Here is a 7,171-nt window from a genome sequence, read left to right as displayed (position 1 = left end):
ACATACATACATTAGATTTGTTTATTTTTATATTACTTATCTTTATATGTTGTTTTCTACTTCCCTCCCCTCATATTCTCACAATTCTCCCAGAATAATATAATATTTGGAGGGCATTTTGGTACTTGTATCCTCATCACTTAGCAGTGTCTGGTACATAGTTAATATTTTATACACATGTACCTTATATAGAAGAATCAGTAAACCAAATCAAAAGTATTTTATTAAGTGCCTATAGGCACTTTGCAATATACTGAGGATACAATGGCAAAAAAATGAAATAATCTCTGATCTTAAGAAGTTCATGTTGCATGCGGGGAGAGACAATTCATGTCAAGTGTGACACAAAAGTCTTAATGCAGTTTTACATTAGTACCATTTTTATTAACTTAAAACTGTTCTAAGACCTATGGGACAACCTGAATAAGTATATTTAGGATAAATGTAAGATAATAAAGAAGGACACTATCAATTTGAGAGAATATGGAAAGGCATTATTATATCGAAGACAAAATAAGATGGAATTCTATAAAGTTGGGGTAAAATGGGAATTACTTTCAGTGGTGGGGGTAGAGGTTGATCAAAATAAAAAATAGAGAGGGATGGCTGAACCATAAGACATAAAAGGGAAAGTTATGTACAATAATGTGAAATGAAACAGGAAAGCTAGGTTGGTACCAATTCTGAAGGGCTTTGAAAGTCAGAGGCCTTTTTATTTTATCTTAGAGGCAATGTGGAGTCATTGGAATTTATTGAGTAGCAGAGTGAAATGGTTATATTTGTATTTAAGGAAAATCATTTTTGCAGCTATTTGTAAAATCAATTAGTATGGAGAGATAGTTGAGGCAAGTAATTCATTTAGGAGTCCTTTATAATAATCCAGATGAGAGGTCAGTTGAGCTTAATTCAGGGGGTGGTTATTTGATTGGAAAGAAGAAACTGGCTATGTAAATTATGGAGATAGAAATAGGGAGATATGACAATTAATTGGTTATGTGGAGTAAAGCGGGGGAAAGGATTAAGAACCTGGAAGATCAAAAAAATGACAATGCTATTGATGGAAATACTGCCATTGAATAGAAATGAATGTGGGATGGGAGATAGTAATTTCTGTTTTGTACATGTTTGAGGATGCAGTACCTCTGGGACATCTAGTTGGAAATGTCCAATAGGAAGATAATGAAGTAGGACTAAAGTTCAGGAAAGAAAAATCAAATAGGATAAATTGATCAGTGATTTATCTACATGGAGATTACAGAAAAACCCATGGGAACTGAGGAGAACATTCAAGAAGAAGAGTGCCGAGAAAACACAAAGCACCTCTGGAGCACAACCACAGTTATGGGGTGCAATATGGATTATAAGCCATAGAAGTTGACTGAAAAGGAATGAAAAAATATGTAGGCATCTTGTAGGAGCCTAATAAATTCTTATTGACTTGACTTGACTAGTCGGATAACCAAGAAAAAAGTCATACTATGAAAATGTAGAGCAAAGAGAAATTCAGGGAGAGAGGTTAATAGCGTCAAATATACAATACAAAGTAATACAAATAGGATAAGACTGAGAAAAGGTCATCAATTTGAAAATTAAGAGAGGTCACTGCTAATTTTGGAGAGAATTTTCAGTTAAGTGATGTGACTAAAATCCACATTACTAAGTCTTGAAGTAAGTGAGAGGGAAGCAAATAACACACTTTAATGAGAATTCTGGCTAAGAAAGGAAGTAGTTACTAGATAATAGCTTTAAGGAATCATTTGAGGGTCTTGTTTGGGTTTTTGCAGATGGGGAGATTTTGGGCATCTTTAAAGTAGTAGAGGAGAAAACATAAGGCTGGGGGAATATTAAAATGGGCTAATAATGGGCTGAAATCTACTGGAGAAGATCAGAATGGATGGGATTTCAAAGAAACATGTAGAGGGAATGCCTTTGGTAAGAAGAGCCACCTAATTATCAGAGACTGGGTGGAAAGGAGTGAGAGTGGGTAATGATCTAAAGGAGCTTTGAGATGAGAAAAGAAAAAGGATCCTATGACAAATGGCCTCAATTTTTCAACAAACTAAGAAATAAGGAATTTAAAGAGTTATGGAAGGAGAAGGTATGGGAAACTTGAGAAGAAAAGAGAAGGTTACAGAGAACAAATTTTATGGAGAATAGGACAGGAAATCAATAAAATGAGGACTAGAAGGATTAAGCTACTGTGATGAGATTAAAAAATATAAAATCATTCATCTGAGTAACTTCATTCAACTTTAGGTGTAAAAGGGAAGAAGGGAATGAGGCAGATAATGTTAGCAATCTAAGTTTGAGGTTTGTAAGAAATCAATGAGAATAGGACAAAAGGAAAAAAGTTAAACAGTAGGCACAATGTGGAGTTGACTTGGTATAATCATCATCATAATAATATGGGGAAGAAAGGACAATGAATGGTCTTATTTGATGTTTGTCCTTCATTTTCAAAGAAGACCATGACATAAGGGGAGATGTTGCCATGACAGGCACGTGAATTGGATTTGAGTGATGGATGCTGTGCTAAGTCTCCAGTCTCACTTTCTCCTCCAGAGTCATCTGGGTCCAATAGCCAGATATGAATCAGAATGACTATAGATGGTCCTGGTTGCCAGAGTGATTTGTCTAAGGTCACACAGTTAGTAAATAGCAACTGTCTGAGACTGGATTTTGAACTCCCTTTCTCCTGACTCCAAGACCAGTGTTCTATCCATTGCACCACCTGGCAGCCCAATAATGGTCTAAGGAAGCTATGAAATGTAAAGGAATTAGAAGTCATGATATGAGTGAAAAATAGTATAGGAAGAGAGAAACAATGTCAATGACATTATCAAGGATGCATATCAGTTAAAACAAAATGAATCAGGAATAAAAGACAGCTTTGGTGGAAGTAACATGGTGAAGTGGGGAAAAAAAATATCTGAAGGCAAAGGTCAGAAGTTTAAATCCCACATCTGCAATTTATTAACTCTGTGACTTTTGGCAACTTCTTGAGGCCTGCATTCTAGACTGATGATCTTTCTTATACATACATATACACACATAATATAATATACTAATATATCTATTATGCTAGTATTATATTACTATAATTATATAATAACATATCTAATTATTTCTACACAGAGAAAGATTTCCAATGGTTTGGGCAGTGCCTCTGCATGTAAAAAAGGAACAATATCAATTGAGAAATCACCCGAGTTTCTGCATCTTTGTGAGGAACACAATAGGATCATGGAACCAACAACATATGAAGGGAACCAAGGACATTTGCTTTTTAAGTTTTGTCTGTGTATCCTTCTTTTTTTTTTTTCAGGCCAAAACAATAGTTTATTATTTCTGCATTCAGCAACATCTCAGCCATCAAAAATAAAACTAACACCAAAGGATGGAAGGAAGGCTTTTCTACAGCATGATTAGGTGGGCTGCATCCAGAGCCCCCCAGGGTGCCACGAGGGGAAAGGATGGTTATTCATTCATCCAATAGATTAGGAAGCACAGAATTGGGGGGGGAGGGTGCAACTGCTCATTTCTGGGCTGGCATAAGGTCATCGATGGACTGCCCCTGCTCCAAATGCTTCTCCATCTCAACGAGCAACTTCACACCATCCACCACCATCTGTACCAGCTCCACCTCAGAGAAGCCCAGTCGGTCAGCATTGGAGACATCAAAGACACCACCCACAGCTTCTGTGTCCACACCCCCTGTCCCCCTCTTCTGCAGCCTCAGCTTCTTCAACACCTCACCAAACTTCTCATGCTTGCCCAGGTGAGGAAGTTTGATATGCACACCTGCTCGTAGGCCTGTACCCAGGTTGGAGGGGCATGTCAGGATATAACCCAGATGAGGATTACACATGAACTCGTAGTTCTTGGTCTTAAAAAGGGTTTCAATCTGGGTGAGTCCATTGCAGAAGCATGTGAACACCTCCTTCATGTTCCCACCCTTCTGCATAGAGATGACCCTCAGGTGATCTTCCTCATTGATCCAAACCAAAAAGGTCTAGTCTTTGTGCCAAATGCCCCTGCCATCAGGCCAGTCTCGGGCCATGCCAGAGGCCAAGAGGAGTGGGGAGACAGGCTTGTCGAAAAGGAAGTGGTCATCAATCAGCTGCTGCTGTTCCTGCTCAGTTATATTCTTCAAAGCATAGTGCTTCCCATTCAAGTCACCTTCCAGGCTAGCCAGGGCTTCCACAGAGAGCTTCTCTATGGCCCGACGCTGGCCCTGGCTACAATGTGGGGGCAGGCAGAATCCTCAGATGCTCCGGCCAGTTCGAACACAAGAGCTCAGCACATAGTTGGGATCCAGGTCATCACCACCCCGCAGATTGTCAGGGTTAAGATCAGTCTGATACTCATCAGAAGGCTTGTAGCCTCCATGTCGGTCCTCAATGATAGCATCAAACAGTTCCTTGAACACTTCATAGGACTCTTCATCTCCAGCTACAGAGCCAACAGTCATGATGAATGGGTGTCCTGGGTTGTCCATGCCGGTCTGGATGACATCGTCCAGAGTGAAGCAGCTGGACGTGGCCTTGTCTGGGAGCTTTTCGTAGAGCTCGAGCTTCAGCACCTTGGCCATGTGGTTGTTGTGCGAGGACAGGTCGGGGCATTCCTCCTCGGCGGGGAAGAGAGACTTGAGCATGTTGTGGCTGTTGGAGAAGGGCATGGCGGCGGGAGGCTGGGGGGCAGTGCCAGGGGGTCACTTCTGCAGCCCCGGCTTCTCCCCCTGCACTGCCCTGCCTATCCTTCTTTTTAAAAAAGAAATTAAATTAATTCTCAAAGGAATTCTAGACCCCTATGAAAAGAAAGTGCAAATATTATAGCGATATTGTTCTGATATTTGAAGTCATAACCATGTTTTCATCTAAGGCTAACCCTGAGGAAAATCTTTTTATCGAGGTAATAGGTAGGCAAGCAAATCATTTGATTTATCCCTCTTCTCATGAAGAATGGAACAAAATTTTAAAAATCATTTTGACAAGGGATAGTTTATATAAATAAGGAGGTACAAGTAGTAGTAGTGTAGTACAAGTGTACAAGTGTAGTCCTGAAATAATATAAAGTTAATTCAACAGAAAGATGATAAGAAGAAACCAGGAAGTTACCTTAGCTTTCTTCATTTTCTCTTAGAATGAATTCTAGAGTGTTATTATATATGTTATTATATAATTTTATATATATGTTATATATAATTATATATATGTTATTATATAATTATATATGTTATTATATAATTCTAGATGATAGAATCCACAAAAAAGACATAGTGAAACAAACTTCTAGCCCAAGATAATTTAGAAGAATTTCAGGAAAGATCTGTCTGACTTGGGGATAAAGGGGAGGTGATGTCTGGGTGAACCAACAGGAGGCTCTTAACATAGCATAGATCAGCAAGTGAAACCCCATGGTCTAGTGTCCCAATAGGCCAGCTGTGAGGCCTCCAAGTCTAGAGGGCAGAAAACTGCCAGCCCACAGAGCACAGAGCCCAGGTTAGGCTATCCTAGCATGGTGGCAATCTGCCAGCCCTGGAGACCCCAATGCAGAGAGCCAATAACCAGACCCCTGATATGCAGTACAAGAAGCTGAGAGCAGGGCCTCCCATTCCTCAATCTTAAAAAAATTGAACAAAAACCAAAAAAAAAAAAAAAAAGAGCCATGACCAGAGAAAACTACTATGTAGACAAGGAATATTAAACCCAAACTCAGAAGAGGACAACATTGTTAAATTGCCCACATGTGGAGCCTCAATTAGGAATATAAATTGGTCTCAAGCCTAAAAAAGTGCTTTTGGAATAGCCCAGAAAGGTTTTTAAAAACCAAGAGAGGTAGAAAACAGTTGGGAAAATAAATGAGAGTTATACAAGAGAATTATGAAAAAAAGAACTAACAGCTTGGAAATGGAAAAATACAAAAATTGACTGAGGAAAACACTTAAAAAATAAAAAATAGAATTGGTCAAATGGAAAAAAAAATCTACTGAAGAAAGCAACTCCTTTTAGGTTTTTTTTCTTTTGCAAGGCAAATGGGGTTAAGTGGCTTGCCCAAGGTCACACAGCTAAGTAATTATTGTGTCTGAGGTCAAATTTGAATTCAGGTACTCCTGACTCCAGGGCAGGTGTTCTATCCACTGCGCCACCTAGCCACCCCAAAAACAATTACTTTCAAAGTGGAAGTGACCAAATGACAAAGGAGGTAAAGAAGCTCACTGAAGAAAATTATTCCTTAAAAATTATAATTGAACAAGTGGAAACTAATAATTCTGAGATTATCAAGGACAAATCAAACAAAATCAAAAGAATAATAAAAGGAAAATGTAAAATAATTCTTTAGAAAAACAACTGACCTGGAAAATAGCTGCAGGAGAGATAATTTAAGAACTACTTTATTAAATGAAAGTCATGATCAAAAAAAGAGTCTGGACATCTTTCACAAAATCATCAAAAGAAACTTCCCTGATGTTGATCATTTAAAAAATTCACATATAATCTCCTGAAAGGGATCCCCAAATGAAAACTCCAAGGAATTTTGAAGTCATATTCCAGAATTATCAGGTCAAAGAGAAAATACTGCAAGCAACCAGAAAGGAACAATCCAATGAGTCACAGTCAGGATTAAAAAGTCTGTAGCAGCTAGGTGCAAAAACCTAAAAAATAAAAAAAAAAGCCTGTAGGAGCTTCTATGTTGAAGGATCTACCAGCAGCTTGAATTGAATTGCAACCAAGAATCACTTACCAAGCAAAACTGAGCATATTCTTTCAGGGAAAAGTATGAACATTCAATGAAATTGAAGACTATCAACTCTCCTGATGAAAATAGCAGAGTTGAACAGAAAATTTAGTCTTCAAATACAAGACTCAAGAGAAGCATAAGCAGGCAAGTGTAAAGAAAAACATCATATTCAATAAGGTTAAAAACTACATCTCTATGTGGGAAAATAATACTTGTAATTCTTTAAGAATTGTATCTCTATTAGGACACTTTGAAGGAGGGTGTGGGAATAATTCGACTTTGATATGATGTTAAAAATTAACAAAGAAGTAAAAAAAAATTTTTTTTAAGAAGAGGAAAGGGGGAGGTAGGATGAGGTAAATTATATCACATGAAGAGACATGAAAGATCTATTAGAGTAAAAGGGGATCTCATTGCTTGGGTTAAAATA

The 7,171-nt window shown here is 38.1% G+C and overlaps 1 pseudogene; it reads right to left on the bottom strand.

Annotated features, from left to right (window-relative positions):
• Positions 1–3,535: 3,535 nt before the first annotated feature.
• LOC141523028 (creatine kinase B-type pseudogene) lies at positions 3,536–4,678 on the bottom strand (annotated as a pseudogene).
• Positions 4,679–7,171: the final 2,493 nt, after the last annotated feature.

This window comes from Macrotis lagotis, chromosome 1, assembly GCF_037893015.1.
Source record: "Macrotis lagotis isolate mMagLag1 chromosome 1, bilby.v1.9.chrom.fasta, whole genome shotgun sequence".
Lineage (NCBI taxonomy): Eukaryota > Metazoa > Chordata > Mammalia > Peramelemorphia > Peramelidae > Macrotis > Macrotis lagotis.
The sequence above is the reverse complement of the archived record's forward strand: the minus strand, read 5'-3'. Positions and strand labels throughout refer to the sequence as shown.